Source organism: Gnatocerus cornutus, chromosome 4 (genome assembly GCF_029298725.1).
Source record: "Gnatocerus cornutus isolate USDA-ARS CGAHR chromosome 4, icGnaCorn1.1, whole genome shotgun sequence".
NCBI lineage: Eukaryota > Metazoa > Arthropoda > Insecta > Coleoptera > Tenebrionidae > Gnatocerus > Gnatocerus cornutus.
The window spans coordinates 8,992,480-9,009,108 of NC_142236.1; positions in this window are offsets into that span (position 1 = coordinate 8,992,480).

A 16,629-nucleotide genomic window follows, 5' to 3' on the forward strand; every position below is an offset into this window, starting at 1 on the left:
GCGAATTCAAAAACCAAATTAGTCTAAGCTTACTAGTACTCGAACAAGGACAAGAAACTGACAACCAATTCCGATAGCTTTTGCTTAGGTAGAATGGCAGAGAAATAAAAGATTATTTCAATTTCCTAGGCAACAGGACCGTAATGTCAGCCTGACAAATGGACAACGGTACTTTCTATTTTGGGTATCTTAGCAATTATAAAAAACCCTCGCAATACCTCTGGCCATCGTCGGCTCAGCGATCGTGATTAGCAACCGTATTTTTGTCTTAATTCGGTTATCTTTTGCCCTAAACATTTTTCGTTTTAAAATCTTGGTTTGGTAAGGCTGTCTGCATGAACTTGTTTTCTCTGGGTTACGAGTTCTGGGACACCTGTATTTGAAATGTGTTATTCATTATAGAAATGAAATTAAAAAAACTAATTACTGACAACTTTTAAAACATGAAATTGCCATGTATGAATTAGAAAAAAAACTTACTTATTTTTATTCAAATTTTATCATTTCTCTTATAGTTTTTTTTGATAAAATAAAATAAAAAATGGCGAACTTCGAGAAAATAACGGTTTTTCTCAAAAAAAAAGAGAAAATTAGATTGAATTTATTATCTTAATTTTTTTTTAAATTTTTTTCTCTGAAGTACATTTCAAAACAAAATTTTGAAGAAAAAAACGTCCCCATAAGATAATTTTTGAAAAAGTTATAGCTATTTGAAAATATAAAAGCCATTTTTATGAAAACTTCACAACTTTTTTGGGTTGAGAACAATAATTTGAAAAAATTCGGAGAACTGTTTTTCATAGGGTAAAAAAAGATGAACAACTTTCACCCAAATCGAAGAGGCAGGGCCAAAAGTGGTTCATTTACTATACAGTATGTCCCCGGATTGAGTTCACAAGAGGGAAAAAAAGTTTATTTTTCATTTTACAAAAAAATGACAAAGGAATAACATTTTTTGCTTATTTCAAAACAGATAAATCTGCAATTAAAATTTCAAAATTATTAGTTTGTACTCTTAAAATTAATTTTTTCATTATTTTTATTTATTAAAATTTGTAATCGTATTCAAATAATAGCAGGCTGTGGATTCACAAAATCAAATAGTGCGTTAAAGATTAAAGAAAAATTTTCCTAATAATGTATAAGTATTAAAAAATTGGAAAAAAATGCAATTGCATCCTTAACAATAATTGAGAAAAATCGAAACAGTCGAAAAAATTACGAACAAATTTCATTCCTTTGACATTTTTTGCTAAATTAAAATAAAAAAGTTCTTCGTTATTTTTTGTTTTTTTCGATTTCCAGAACACAGCTTGATAATATTAAAGTTTTAATTAAAGATTTATTTATTTTATATTAAGCAAAAAATATTATTCCTTTGTCATTTTTCTGTAAAATGAAAAATAAAGTTTTTTTCCCTCTTGTGAACTCAATCCGGGGACATACTGTAGAATACCCCATATATAGTTGATGTCCTTTTCAACTATTCTGAAACCTACACGTTATAAATTAGACGTCCTTTTCCATTTGCATACCTCTCAGAGAAAGATCAACAACTTGGTTGGAACGAAACTTTCATAGATTCTTATGAGAGAAAGGATGAACTACAGAAGTTTACAAAAATTTATTAGAGCCAACTTAATAAAAGCAGATAGTGTAGTACACGTAAAAGGACTAGAAAAGTCAAAGTAGGTGGAAAAACTTTTAGCAAAAATCATTTATAAGATAAAAAAATAAAAAAATGTTAGTGAGAGACTTGTGATAAAACTTTTTCGCGTAACTGTGAACTAAAGAGACAAACAATAAAAAGATAATGCGCAAGCAATTAGAAACACCATTTGAAACTACGTCATTCATCTTGTCCAGAAAATAAAAAAATAACGGTGAGTTCTACATTTAATATTTTGTATTATTATTTATTTTTTTACATTTTCTAGAAAACCTAAGAAAACTAAACCACCTTCTACCATCAACAACCCACACATCAGACATCTTCAAGAATATGTTTATCAAATTGTAATCTCACGTGATAAACGGTATTCTCATGTGAAAACCGCAACTCATAAAATGAAATTGTTAAACTAATTTAAACTTGGCGCGCAGTGACTGGCGAGGGCACAGGAACAATTAGTGTTAACAACTAACAGGGCGGGAAGAAGAGACAGAAGTGGCGCGAAAGACCCAAGTTGTGGCGTGGGTGATTAGTGGGTAGTTTGAGTTTATGGTGTTACATAATAATAATAAACTTTTATTTTCGATCACGGCGTATTCCTCTTTCTGATCCTAACACAATTATTTTCAAATAGTTCAGATAATTTTAGGGTAGTAAAAAGTAGTTTCAACGAAAACTTTCATTACAAAAACGACGAAAACAATCATTACAAAGATAAATTTCCAAATTGTTTAGAAATAGTTGTATCTAAAATTAACGAAAGAAATTCTAATGGAAAAATTTAATATATTGGGAATTTACTTGGTTAAATTTAACCTCAATGGAAACCAATAACCCATATGTAGAGACAAACATAAGAAGACGTGAGAGTTAAATTCTGCACACAAATTATACCTACCAGAAAGGTACAACACACTTATCGATCGTCAGATAGCAGAAATCGGTACAGGAAAATATGTCTTAATAAATACAGATAAACAAGTTGAAACCAATGCTTATCGAAAATGTGAAGATTCAACTTAGACTGCATCGATAACGACAAATGTTAGCAAAAATCAACGAAATCCAATGAAAAAAATCAATGAAATACATAATACTCTAACATTCACACCTACACCATCAGAGACCACTGAAATGACAATGGATTATAGCAGCGATGATGAAGAAGAACTTTCACAAAATAACAATTTTGATCCTGCTTGCACATCGTTTTCACAAAAAACATTTTTTTGGATTATAAAAAAAGTAAGTTATAAATCTTTTATTAAATATTGAAGTATTAAACATTCGTAAATATTAAATTTTTATTATTATTAAAAATTATAATTAAATTTTTTTTATACTTTCTTTCTAGATAATTTTCGATTACGACATTTACATGTGTCAGGTTCATCAATAATAGTCTGACCATAGACACAATACTTGTAATGCCATCCATGCAGAAAAAACCGCCTATTTTTGAAAGAAGAAAAAACTTCTTTATGTTCATCAAGAATTCGATGACCGTATATTTCAATAAGTTTTTCGTTTTATTTTGTTATTTTTTTAAAATGGTCTGTTGAATTTTGATATCAAAAGTTAAAGATGAATATTTTGAAGCGGCCTTTCGCGGCGAGTCAAAAAGTAGGCCACCGCGAACCGAGGTCACTAGGCAAATTTTGAGAATTTTTTAGCGTCCCAAGCGAGGTTTCAATGTCCTTGATTACTTCCTTCAACGATTTAATCGTTTGACAACCCTTTTGCTAACCATGTCCACGGAAGACATGGTAGCAACCATCATGCGGTTAATGCCGAAAGAACTGCAATCTGTGTGATCTTTGGTTCCACCCAGAGAACGCACTCTCTCTCGCTTCCAAAAATTTCTTACAAAGCAGTCAGAACTTGAATTTCGTATTTTTGCTCTTGATTCATTGTAAAAATCTAATCTTTAATAAACCGTCATACTGTACAATTGCCCAATTAATTTGTTCTCCGCGTCCGAAGACTCTAAGTCCTTAAGGTTGCACACGCCAAAAGGTGTGCTGGTGGCAGCGATGCCGCAGCTCAACCGTGAAGTTGAACGTCAAAATCTAGAAAACTTCTCACTAATACATAGGACACATCGGATCCACAAGAACCAATAACCATAGAAGGCACACATAAAGCAACTAGCCCTTGTAACTACGTAAATAATATTACGCAGGTAGCTAAAGCGTAGGCTTTAGTTACTGATGAATGCATCTTTTTTTCCACTTTTTCATTATTGTTTTGCAGGTATAACAGGGCACTGGTCCAAAGAAGTTGTGACAAACTGGTTAGGTAGACGGTATGTCAAAAATTAGCATTAATTAGAAACATCAGAGACGCTTTTGCTGGATATCTCATCAAACTGGCCTAATTTGCTACAGTTGCAGTCGTACCAGCTTTAAACTTGCAAGTTTCGGAATTAATAAAAAATTATCGTATCAAAAAGTCCTAAAAAAATTCAAGCAAAAAAGAGACTTTTGAAAACTTTTCCATCGATAGTAAAAAAACGCAACATTGTCACGTGGGGTCTCATCATTAATAGTGGAATTGACAAAATATCAGATCTTTATCGGTTTACCAAAAACTGCGTTCGGAAGGGGTGGCGAAAGACGATTTTCCTCAAAACGCGTATCTCGGCAATAATTAGTACGACTTCAGAATGACCACAAAGAACAGTATTATACTATAGAACTTCCCAACCATTATGTAGAGGTTCATTTGTACAGGTGTCAATTAGAAACAATTTTAGGATTTTCTAGTCAACGCATTGAGACACCTACCGGTTCAGTAGTAAAAAAAAAATAGAATTTTGCACAAAAAGAATTTATTACTATGCAGGCACTAGGCCTATTGATTTTTTTTTGCAATCGCTACATCGCTACATCGTTTATGAAGAAGGAACGAACACTACGTCTCTCGACTCACTATAAATAAATAACTTTCCTTTATATGACGGACTAAACGAATCGCCAATATATGCTGGATTAGTGAAGACACAGAACTGTTGTTTCAGAAACAGGTCACTAATCTTTGTAGGAAGAAGAGCCAACACCTGGAGCACTTCTATTCAGCGAAGAAAAAAGAGATTTATTGCTTCAGGTGCAATGAAAAAGAGCACATCTGTACCAATGGTCCGAACAAAACCATCACAGTGGTGATTTTAATTAGTGCTCTTCAAGGGAAACAAATATATAAACCACTGAGGGTGCAGTACACGAAATGTAAACATTCAAATTGTAAAAACTTAGAATTGAAGCTTTAGATATGTTAAGTTCGGGATCAGTCAAAATTATTGTTTAAAGCAACATAAACGATGAACGTCATGAAAGAGAGAAATTTTCGTATCAATGAAAAAGTGCTCTAAGAATACATGTTATTGAGAACACCCGTTTATTTGAAACCTTTTATTATTAAGGAGTAATTAAAAACATAATAATTTGCCCTTGTTAATTTAAAGACGTAATTATATTTCGGCGTCCAGTCCTCGATATCACATTATTGAAACCATGTAGTACGTGTTGTCTAGTACTTGGCGCACAATATTTAAAGAAGGAAATCCTCCGTTCCCCACTCTTCACTCGTTGCTACACGCTTCTACTCGTCATTGTGTTTCTTGTGCTCTGGCGCTTCGGATCGTACCGCATCTCGTAACATTACAAAAATGTAAGTATCTAATAAGAATGGATTATTTTAGAATTAGCGAGATGGGAAAATCAAAGAAAAGAAGAAGTCGCTCTTCTAGCTCTGAAGAGGACTCAACTGGACTGAGAAAACGAATTAAAAGGTTGGAAGCGAGATTGCTGGGAGAGCATTCAAGGTCTCCCTTATATTCACACGTGCACACTAGACGTGAGCGTTCTAGGTATCGTTCAGGGTCACGGATGCACCGTGTACCAACTGACGACAACAAATATGCTGACAGGCACACGTGCAGTGAAGCCTCAAGCTCGCCTTCCCCGTGTAGGGATGCAGGCAGTATCTTCACCAGTGACTCTGCAGGTCACTCGAACACTATCCCAGATGAAAATTGTTCTAGGTATCGTTCAGGGTCACGGATGCACCGTGTACCAACTGACGACAACAAATATGCTGAAAGGCACACGTGCAGTGAAGCCTCAAGTTCGCCTTCCCCGTGTAGGGATGCAGGCAATATCTTCACCGGTGACTCTGCAGGTCACTCGAACACCATCCCAGATGAAAATGAACTTATAATTCATAATGACGAAGTTTTACCAAACGAGATTTTGACAATTCTGGGTGACAATCCCGAGGACAGCACTCACACAACCCTCACCCTTCATGAGGCGTTGGTAAATAGATGGCGTCACATACTTTGGTATGGTCTTAAAAAAGGAAATTGCACTTCCTCTTTTAGACAGTTATCCCATACCAGACAATCTCTCCAACCTAGCGCCTCCGCAGTTAAATGCAGAAATTTCCCAAATTTTAATGAAAACTAATGTCACTAGAGACGAATCTCATGCAGAGATGCAGAACCAGCTAGGCCGCGGCATGTCCGCCCTTAGTAAAGGAATTAACATTGTGCTCAATGGAGCTGACAACATCCCAAAAGATGTACAGTAAGAGCTGTTATCCTGTTTGTCAGATTCAGGGCGTATTTTAGCCAATGTTTCCACCGGGTATCTGTAATACGCCGAAACTTGATCACTCCTCTAATAAATAAGAAAATATGTGAGCAGGTTGACAAGTTACCGCCCTCCGAATTTTTATTCGGTCCCGATTTAGGGGAAAGAATAAAAACGGCAAAGAATTTGGAGTCTTTAAGTAAAGTCATAAAAATCACTCATACAACTCCTACCTCTACTTACTTGAGTCGTCAAAAAGGCGGCAGACAGACAAAATACGCGGGAAGTTTAAACCGTTATCGCCCGAGCCGTCGAAAACCAGACGTCGCGAACATTATCGCAGACGCACTCCCCAACGCAAGTACAAGAAGTAGGAGAGGCAGCTGTTTCAGCCTATGCAGCTATACAGCCTATGCAGGGCGACTTAGTAAGTTTTTCGAAAAGTGGAAAATGATAACATCGAATCCTATTGTCCTTGGTTGGATTAGGGGTTATAAAATACCATTCATTCAAACTCCAACTCAAGGGAAACTACCTACAGCCACAGTTTTTTCTCCAAAAGAGTTGGCAGACGTAAAAGCTGAAATTTCAAATTTATTAAAAATTGGGGCGGTGCAAAAATGCAATAACGAACCTAATCAGTTCATCTCTAGATTTTTTCTAGCAGATAAACCTAAAGGCCAAAAACGCTTTATTTTAAATTTGACAAACCTGAACAACTTTATACAACTTTATAGAAGCTCCTCACTTTAAAATGGATGACATCAGAACTGCATCGAGGTTGATGCAGAATAACTATTTTGCTGCAACCTTAGATCTCAAAGACGCGTATTATTTAATACCGATCAGAGATAACAACCGAAAATTTTTGCGCTTTCAGTTTGAAACAGAAACATTCGAATTTACGTGCTCACCGTTTGGTTTAGCGTCAGCTCCTTATATATTTCATAAACTGACGAAACCTATTGTACAATCCTTACGATCGCAAGGAATTATTTGCATTAATTACCTTGACGATTTTTTAATATTGGGAGCTACTCATGAAGAGTGTAAATCTAACGTAAGCGTAGTCTATAATCTTTTAATAAAGCTAGGGTTTATCTTTAGCACCAGCAATATGACCATAGAATTAACACCTGAAAAACGAACAAAAATTTGGTCACTTTTGAATTCATTTATACTACAAAAGCGCTGCGAAATTAGGAAATTTGCCCAACTTATAGGGACACTCGTTTCAGCCTGTCCTGCTGTCAAATATGGGTGCCTCTACACCAAACTATTGGAAAGAGCAAAATACTTAGCTTTATTAAAAAATCAAGGGAATTACAGCACAAAAATGTCAACAACAAACGAGGTTGTTTCTGACATAATCTGGTGGCAGAAAAGTGTAGACAATTCTGTCAACGATTTAAGAAAGGACTGCTTTGAAATCGAAATTTATACAGATGCCAGTCAAACCGGCTGGGGCGCATTTTGCAATGGAGAAAGTATTAATGGTTGGTGGAACAACTCCCTAAAAGAGAATCACATAAATTTTTTGGAGTTGCAAGCCATATTGCTAGGTCCACAACATTTTACAAAAAAAAAAAAATATTGTATATTTGCAATATACTAATAAGATCTGATAATACCACTGGAATAGCATACATTAATAAAATGGGTAGTGTTCAATTTCCCAAACTGAACAACTTATCAAGGACAATCTGGCAAAGGTGCGAATCTAAACAACTATGGCTTTTTGCATCGTATATAACTTCCTCAAAAAACACGGAGGCAGACCAAGTTTCCCGAGTCTTGCCGCCGGAAACTGAATGGTCCCTAAACACAAACTTTTTTATCATGATAATTAAACAATTTGGTTACCCGGATATAGACTTATTCGCATCAGCTAGCAACACAAAATGTCCTAAGTTTATATCACGTTATCCAGACACAGAAGCTTGGGGAGTTGATGCGTTTACTTTGAGTAGGAAAAATTGTAAATTTTATGCTTTTCCTCCCTTTGTGTTAATACTGAGGGTACTACAAAAAATTATTACCCACAAAGCCCTGGGGGATCATTATAGTCCCTTTTTGGCAGACGCAAACATGGTATCCACTTTTTGTAAAGCTTACCATAAGTAAACCGCTCTATTTTGGACCGTCAGATAACCTTCTATACTCTCCTTTTAGGAATCAACATCAACGACATCCTTTGGCATCGACCCTTATCCTGGTTGCTGCCAGGTTATTCGGCGAGCATTTATATTAAAAGGTACTCCAAAAACCGCATTAGACACCAAATTGAACTCGCTATCTTCAGCAACTATTGCTCAATATAATTCATCACTAAAAACCTGGTGGAAATTCTGTGGTGAACGTAAGGTGTCGCCGTTCGAAGGAAATATTTCTCACATTATAAAGTTTTTTCAACAGTTGTTGGATAATACCACAGTGGCGTATGGTGCATTCAACAATCATAGAGCAGCCACATCGTTAATAAGCATAAACCCAATTGGTGACAATTCAACGCTGAAAAGGTTTATGAAAGGAATATTCAAAAAACGACCTTCTAAGCCTAAATATGAAACAACCTGGGACCCACAAATCGTTTTGAAATATTTGCACAACTCATCCGAAACTACCTTAAAGTTTAAGTCACAAAAATTAATTAGTCTTATGGCGTTAGCCACGGGTCAGCGAATACAGACATTGTCTTTAATAAAGCTGACAAATATTTTCTTCTTAGAAGAGGGTGTTCGAATCCTTATTCCAGATTTGGTAAAGACGAGCGGACCAAAAGCCTCGCAACCATGCTTAAATTTTCCTTACTATAAGAAAGAAGTGAGTTTATGGGTTGCTACATCGCTAAGGGAATATATACTTTTAACACAGATTTTTAGATCTAATACAAGTGACAACTTGTTCATAACATTTAAGAAACCTTATGGACCTGCCTCCAAGCAAACATTAAGCCGTTGGATTAAAGATACACTTTTCTTATCAGGCGTGGACTGTTCAATTTTTAAGGCCCACTCAACGCGACATGCTTCAACGTCGGTTGCATTTAGTAAAGGGCTACCTTATGACACAACTAGAAAATCAGCAGGTTGGACAGAATCTTCTTCAACTTTTGCTAGATTTTACAATCGTCCAGTGGTACAATCCACTATCTTAGAGGCAGTGTTTGAGTCTGATTAAATAACAAACTTTTACAAGTTCTATGTTTTGTTTAATCAATTATACGATTAAAAAACAGAATAACCAGGTGGACTTCCAATTCCTCGTTAACATCATTTTCAGGCAAAATTCTTTAAACAACTACATGGTTTCAATAATGTGATATCGAGGACTGGACGCCGAAATATAATTACTAGATCAAAAGAACTTACCTGAAGTTCGATCGTAATTATATGAGGCGTCCAGTCCGAAGATATCACACACCCTTCCCTCCCTTTATTACCCCATTGCCTTCAATGTGTTAATGGGCTTCTTTAAAACAATGACGAGTGGAAGCGTGTAGCAACGAGTGAAGAGTGGGGAACGGAGGATTTCCTTCTTTAAATATTGTGCGCCAAGTACTAGACAACACGTACTACATGGTTTCAATAATGTGATATCTTCGGACTGGACGCCTCATATAATTACGATCGAACTTCAGGTAAGTTCTTTTGATCTAGTAATTATTTGTACTTTATACTTTTGGATAAAAAGAATAAATTTAATACTTAAAGGAAAAGATTCTAAATTTACTAGAATGTACTCGAGAATGAATAAAAAACGTTTTCATCCTTGTAAAGTTATACACCACGAAATGTACACAAAAAATGTTCTAATAGAAGGCGATTCAATGCTTAAAGTTTAAGGCGTTTAGTGTTTGTATTTTTAGGTAAGTGCAGTTAAAACCAATTGATATATGTATGTATGTTAATATGAAAACTACCATATTTGAACAGATTTTCATAAGAATTGCATCGAGCTTTTTCAGGAAATGATACAATAGATCAACAGTTTCGAAGAAACATAAACGTGTACAACAATGCATTCCAATTCGCCTCCAATGACATACTCCATAACATAAAACAAGGCGGCTCCAGATCATCAAATTAAGAATCAAGAAAAGACACGTTATTAACTTGACGTTATTAAGTGGAAAAAAACATTTGAAAAAAGTATGTCTAAACGTCATGAACCAGACCATTTTGATTGATGACGTAGCCGCCTTTACTCATGGTTTAGACTACAAACTCGCCTGTATTGGAACGATCCCTGCGTTTATACAATTTACCATCATGATTGATAAGACAAAAAATACACATAAAAAAAAATAGAAGAACGTCTAGGACTCTATCCACTTCGACCCGAAGCAAGCAATAAACCTGCGAGTAGAAAACGCTGAAAACCAAAAATTCCACGTAAATGCATAAAGTATAGGCTGGCAGTAGAAGAGAAGTGTAAGAATAAACTCATAAAATAGGCATACATACAGCAACAACTAGCCTTTGTAGCTACGAAAAAAAATTACGCAGTTAGCTAAAGCATAGGCTTTAGTTACTGATGGATGCAAAAGTAAAAGAGTATGTAAACTTCGTGTCTTTTTTTCCACTTTTTCATTATTGTTTTTGCAGATTAAACACGATATACTCATGACACTGGTTCAATGAAATTGTGACAAACTATTTGAGTACACAGAGACTCTAAACAACAGAAGTATGGACAGGATGGCCCACCTAAGACTTTTGTGTGTATAATTTCAATCATCTCTTAGATTCCACACGTGTTATTTTATTAACACAACAGGAGCTTGGGCAACACGTTATTTTATTGAGGCGGCATTCTGTCCCACGAAATTGTAAATACAGTGTGTTCCAGAACTCATGACCCAGAGAGCAAGGGAGGGTGCCGATCAAAGATGTCGAACGATCTCAGAAAAGGACCATTGGTTTTGTCCCTTTCTAACACATTGAAAACTTTTTGACAAAATTTGGTGTTTGGGAATAAATTGTAATTTTGATACATTGAAACTGACAACTAAATAAGTGTATTCTTTTCTACAGTACCTGAGAATTGATTGGTCAACAGAGTTATTTACCGTCGCAGGGGGGTCGCGAATGTGGAATTCGCAAATGTCGAACCCGCGAATGTTGAGGGTCTACTGAACCTGAGTCCATAAACCCATCTGCTGGTGTTCCCATACATGGCGTCATCAGGCCAACATTCCTTCCTTCCTACACTCGGGTGAATTCGCTTCGCTCGTATTGTAATATTTTCATTCTCGTGTAATATAAGCCTTCATTACATGCTCGTTAAAGAATATACTATTAATTTAGTATTTTCCTATTTTTTTTTTCCAAAATTTTTAGGTTTGCATAATAAACTGTTGCACAAAAACTTAAATTAACAAGATAAAGCAGATAGAAAAGGAGGAAAAAAAGATGAAGAACGAGCAGATACAGAGCGCGGACGTGAAATGTTTCGAAACGCAATAAAGTGAGTATTAAAACGCTGACAGACAACTTTTGTTAACCGTTTTTAAAATTTTCAGAAAAAAAAATGTAGAGGCAACAAAAGACCGCACAACAGAAAGCCTGAGGAAAAAGCAGCTTCTGGAAGAATTTTGATAAATAACTATAGAAATGTAACTCATTATTAAGCCTTGTTTGTTTCATTAAACGACACTACTGTAATATTGAGCTCATTAGGCGACTAAATAATCCAAAAAAAGTAAGTCTTATTCAGTTTATTTTAACTTTTAAAACAATATTTTTTAAAACAGGCATTAACTCCACTACTACCATCATCTCCAACCTCCCGATGAGGTGCAAGTACAACGAAAATTTCACCAAATTACCGCAATTGAGGGATCTAAAAAGAAAGAAAAGTAAGAAAAGAGCATTCAAAAAAAAGATGTGTATACAGGGTCCGGCAACACTTGTGTCCACCCCCAAAATCGCCTTTAATTTGAAAGATAAAATTTTGAAAATTTGCATACGCTCATAGTTGACAAAGCTCTAGAAGTTGACGCAAAGATTTGTTTTTTATCACTAATAGTTTTGGCGTCGCAACGCCTTAAAAATTAAATTTTTACCTGATTGTGAGGGTATGTAAAATCAACCCCTACTTTAATTTTTTTTTCAATATAAGTGTGTCAAAAATAACTCAGTTGTCATTTTAGATTTAATGCAAATTGTATTCAAAATTTGAGGAAAAAATGTTAAAAATTGGGAACTACGTTTACATCCATCTGTCAACACCTTGTGTCACAAATGACATCTATCATTTTTTGTTCGTTTTAGATTGTAACAAAAGTCTTACTTGGTAAAATTGTCGCTTTGTCTAAGTTAATTAACGATTTGTGGTGCCCATAAAGTGCAACATGCCCGAGTTAATCAAAATTGACCTTCATAGAAGAGAATGACGTAATTTGTGAAATTTTGGTGTAAACGTAGTTTGCCACTACGCCGTCGAATTTTAAACACAATTTGCATTAGAGTTAAAATAAAAACTCAAATATTTGTATCACAGTTATGTTGAATAAAATTTGAATTCGCGAATATTTCAGCAAAAACTCAAAAATCGCTAAAAATTATACTTCTTAGACGTCGCGAAGCCAAACAAACTGTGACAAAAGAACAAATTTTTGCGTCAGCTTCTAGAACTTTGTCAACTATGAGCGTATGTAAATGTTAATCAACTTTAAACTTTGATCCGGTTGTTATCCTTAATTTCCATTTCTAATTTTAATAAGGCATCATTAGACATTTGGTCTTTATGTTCTAGAACCACCACTGTTATAAAATTAATTCCATTTTCACTCCCGTGACGTTAGTGTAGTACTTTGTGCTCAATAGTCTAATATACATTTATTAAGTAGTTCTGAGTGTCTTTGAGTGTTTACCGAAGTCCCAGAAAGTTCCCATGACAATAATAAATGCTACGTAGATTTAGGAAGGAAGTGTTCACTTATAACCACAACCGCCGCCAACGAAGTGGTCTCCAACTTCCATCAAAAACGGTATCGTTGGTTACTTTAGCTGATGGACCACCATGAATCCCCCAAACTTTTACTCGTACGACTTTAAGCATCGATGCTGTAACAATCCATTGAACCTCCATAAAAACACAGATTAAGATAACTCTAAATGGCAAAGCTAAAATAACTCCGAAAAGTGATAAGTGATACCGAAAACAACAAACTCTTAAAAGAAAGTTATTGTGCTGCTATCGCATAACATCGACGTTTTTTTTAAAAAAAATAATCAATTTATCGTACTGTTATAATCATTAATCAGATATAATGTATTTATAATTAATTTTTTATTCATATTACTTAGAGTATAATGGGTGCTAGGTTTATCTATGATAACCAAGCTTAACCTTTGCTCCTGATACTACCCTAATATAGACGTCTGCCCTTTGATCCGGGTAGATATTCTTAATTTGTATTTCTAATAGAATAATGTATTTGATCTTTGATTCGGATGCGACCCCCATTAGACATTTGGTCTTTAACCCATTTTTATCTGTTAGAACTCTTAGAAAACAACTACCACCCTGTTCTAGCCACAATTCCGTTTTTACCACCGTAGGTTGCGGTTACCCTGTACACGTATTTTTGTCTAATATACATTTTAATTAAGTACATTGAGTGTCTCTGGGAGTGTCCATCACTGATTTCCCTTTTTGACGACGACAAGTCCCAAGAAGGTCCCATAACAGTACAAATGAAAAACAAATTCATTAAAAGCTGCAAAGAAACTAACCGCCATCCGGTAAAAACACCAATGGAAATCACCTCAACCACAAAACAACATTTTGAAAAATTACCAAAGAAAATCACATTTGTTTAGAATTAGAAACATAAATGAACCATTACTGACATGTTTGAATATCACATCTAAGTCCATATCTAAATTCCTATAAACTCACTCAGCTTCCAAAGAAATGCTGGAATCTACTATCAAAATTTAAAAAAGATTTCTTTGACAGTTGTAATATACTAGTCTTACGTTTTCGCATAAATAGTTTACTCTAAACCAAGAAGTTTACGATGATAGCCAAAATCTAAATCCACAATGAACAAAGACTTACTTGCCGAAAATATTTAGTCTTTTTAAAAATTAAAATTTCGCTGATTGACAAGAAGTTTGAAACAACTATGCATTAGACCGATCAAACCCTTAAACTTACACGTAAACTTCGACGTCTCATTGACGAAATATCCACCGGTCTGAAATGGCTTTTTGGCACACCAGACGCAATAATGGAAAATTGTATTCGGAAAAATATTACGACTTTGCAGAACAAGTATCGCGAAACGATAACTCTAATGAGACAACAAGTACATGTTTTAACCTCCCCAATTGGAGATCAGACTCAAATAAAAATTAAATAAGCTTAATGTCAATATCAATAAATTCAACTCATGTAGTAAATTAGTATCAGATAATATAATCAACAATGTATCAGCTCAAGCTGTTCTTTTTAAATCATCTTACTTTATTAGAAAAATTAATTGTTCAACTAAAGCTACACACATTTGCTATACAAATTTGTGGGCACATTGAAACAAGTACTTAAAAAGTTTCAAAAACTTGTGATGATTGTGTAAATGCAATGGGTTCAAAAACACAATTGTCAGAAGCTCCTCAAAGTTCACAATGATCAAACGTTTCAAAGAGAATACTTTATTTTTTTGTAATACAGCGACTGTCGCGACTCTAATCAAACTGGTCTGTAATTCTTAATATTTCGCTGTTCCATGCGCTATTTCTTCTCGTCTAAACTGCACCCCTGTCTTAGTCCCCAACTCTGATTTTATTACTTTTTACATCCTGTTGGTCTGACCATATTAATACTTCTATAATTACTACTAATAAGCATGAACATTCTCGAACCGTTAATTCGCCACCTGCGACTGATTCCCACTTCTTCACTTCCTACCAATCACATCTACATAAAACTACCGTCCCTTCTTTTACTTCATTTCTAAGATTTTTCTGAATAGTTTTAAGTACGACTTCGACCACCGTTTAATAAACATCAATGCTTGTAACACCTCACTCAATTTACCGTTTACATTAATAATATACTTCTTTAGTTAAATTTACAGTGTTTTATTCATTGAACAAGTACTTCAAAAAAACTACCTAATTCTCCGGTAAACGTAGAATTAGGACCCCGCGTTATACCAACCAAACACAACTTTGGTCTAAACAGCGACATTCTGTTTTTTTTATAGAAATAAAATCTATTTTCCAAAAATACATTAACCATATTCAAGACCAAAATATTGCTATTTAAGATTTTTACTTTCCTTATGTGTATCTTGATAAAACATGGATTTTTAAAAACAGTTCAGTAACTAAATGATGGCACGATAAAAATGCAAAAAGTATTAAGAAACTCAAGTGAAGGAAAATGGTAATTTTTGGGAAAAAATCTCAATGCAATATGACATGCTGAAAACGGCGATGGATTCATTAAACTCAAAAGTGTCTCGATTATCACAGCGAGCAGATCCCAAACAAGAAAAACAGCAAAAGCGGGGCTCATAAAGCGAGAATTTATTATAGCTCAAAATTTCATCATGATTTCACAGGAATTGATCATTTTGATGTAATAACTAAAAATAATGTTCCATCATTTTAATTTTAAAATTCATAGTAAGTGCAGATTAAATGTGTAAACCTTTTCACCATCACAATAAGAGTGTCTTAATAAATTAAATAAAACAAATATACCTTTTGCTGATGAAGACTATCAATACTCAAAAAAGTTTGTAGAAATGTCATTGTTCTGCCTACTACGTTCGTGCGTTAAACCATCTCGATTTGTTAATCATCTTCATTAACAAACTTGCTCGTTAAACAACGTATTAGAACTCGTTATACCTATTATAATCATTAATCACATATGTATCTATAATTTTTATTCATATTACTTATTTCTACTAACGTAGAATATAGTGGGTGGTATGTTTATCTATGATAGCCAAGTTTAACCTTTACTTCGGATACTACCCTAATATAAAGGTCTGCCCTTTGATCCGGGTAGATATTCTTAATTTTTATTTCTTAAATAATAATGAAGGTATTTGATCTTTGATCCAACCCCCCTTAGACATTTGGTCTTTAACCTTCCAGCAGTCTGGTGGGGTCTGACAGACCCAGAGGTGGAAAAAAAAAAACGTTGCACTCTCTAAACTAATTGACTCAAAAAGCCCAAATTTCTTATAGCTGCTTATTTTGACTCATTCTAACTACCGTCATTTTTGTTCCAGCATTGTCGGTGCAAAAATATAAAATTTGTAATAAAATAAATATATTGACCGGGCCTCCAGACCCCACTAGACTGAAGACGCGATATTATTTCTTCCTGATTTCA